We start from the raw sequence: 2,266 nt of genomic DNA on the forward strand, positions 1-2,266 counted from the left end.
GTCCAATATTGAATGTTATTTGGGACAAATATAGCACGAAGAATCTGATTATCAAATATAAATTAGTTGTATAACACTGCGATGTCTGATAAATGGTAATATTTGAATATTTAATAGTTTCTGTATATATATACAAATTGTATACACAACGTAATTAAACTTTACGCTGGTACGCCGTACTGATGATTAGGTAAATAGGTAATATTACATTATGTTAGATTAATTAAAATTAACCTAATAATCCCAAAAATTAGTACGATAACAGTATTATTTTAACATTCAAATTGTATACAATAATTTGCAATATTTATTGTTAATAGCAAAACATAAGAAGGGATTGCATTTTAAAAAATATATTATATATACTGTTAAAACTGACATTTAGAACAGACATTAATAAAATATGTTGACTTTCTAAAATTTTTTTTATATAATTTTTTCAAAAAAAATGTATCGGTAGGTTGAGTGCCATTGAGTGCTCAACTTGTCTTATGCAGTAACGTAGAGCTTAAGTTTATTTTAAATCTATTCTAGATAATTATATAATACAATTTTTGATAGTTCATCTAAATTTAAGGAAATTATTCACATAGTTCTCATTTAACAATTTAATACTCATAATATTTAATGGCACATTTAATATACTGTACCATTTGAACAACAAAAAGTAAATAAATTTGAAAAGTTTAATCATAATTATATTGAAGAAGCAATTATAAAATATATACAATATAGTTATATATGTATTATATGTATACTGCATCCTACAATCCGATGTTTAAATATTTACAGAACAGATAAAAATTCTTTCTTCCTTTTTAGAAAATATGTTGCCAGTTCTAACTTGGTGTGAGATCCATGGTAACATTTTTATGGTTTATTTAGTTTTGGTATATTTTATAATTACATATGTAATTCTAAATGTCAGAGCATGTCGACAAATATGCACGAGAATTATGTACATAAAATCATGAGATTATAAATGTTTTCAATTTATATTTTAATTATTTAATAATTTGTGAATCGATTCTTTTTTTAAATTGGTTAAGATATAAATCGATTTCAGTAGATACCATAGACATATTAATTAATGGACTGATCGTAGAAAGAGAGGTTCGTATACCAACATTATTATAAAGAGATATCATACAGCTTAAGATGGTCATAAAAGAACAAATTACATATCATGGCGTAAAAAACATTGCAATAGACAATTACATTGTAATTATCATCATAAACATAGGTATTTATAATGTTATTTCAAGGTGGATATATATATCCACCTTGTGTTATTTATTATTTTATCACCTCCAAATTTTGCTTATTATTCTATGATGTCTAATTTTTTTCTCTTATGATTTTCTTAAACTATACTCTATCTCTTCCATGTACATGTATAATATCTTTGATCTCTTTCTAACAATGTTGGTCTCACGGTGACATAGGTGGGGTGTGTGGGAGGCGCAGTCCATTTATTAAAATGTCTATGGTAGTTACATAATGTGTGCATATTATACATAACTATTTTATTAATAATGTTATGTTTATGAAGAAAAGTTTAAAATAATAAATAAAATAATATATACATAATACATTTGATATTAATTAATCTTTTACCATCGTAAAATTATTACAAATTTACAAATACATTTAAACATTATTATTGAAAACAAATTTAAAGGTTCTTGTGTGTTTAATAAAATAGTTGAGAATTATTAACCTCGCATAATTAATAGACAAAGTTCCTAAAATATAATATTATATTGAAATAAGTAGGTATATTAATAAAATATAAAAACAGAATAAATAGAATGTTTTTGTGTAGTTGCTTTATAACAATTATAAAATAAAAATATATTGTATTGTAAATAATTAATCAACTATTCGATATTTTTTTTATAAGTTAATTAGTTAATATTATAATACACGTTATATTTCCGTTATAGCGAATGGAACTTATGATGCGCATGAATTTCTAAGCAAAAGTATTTATGTATTTTAATTTATTTAAAATAATAATTTTATATTATATTTCTACTGTTAACTCTAGACTTCATATCCTCAGACCACTCTTAAAATCCAAACTTTCCCTTTCCAATAAACTTACTATATACACATCAATAATTCGACCAGCTTGGACATATGGTATCCAGTTATAGGGCTCTGCAAAGCCCTCTAACACCAACACGCTTCAAGCTTTTCAATATATCTGCCTACGATTAATAAAATCTTCTCCTTGGTATTTCACAAACAATAATCTTCACAA

Source organism: Metopolophium dirhodum, chromosome 4 (genome assembly GCF_019925205.1).
Source record: "Metopolophium dirhodum isolate CAU chromosome 4, ASM1992520v1, whole genome shotgun sequence".
Taxonomy (NCBI): domain Eukaryota; kingdom Metazoa; phylum Arthropoda; class Insecta; order Hemiptera; family Aphididae; genus Metopolophium; species Metopolophium dirhodum.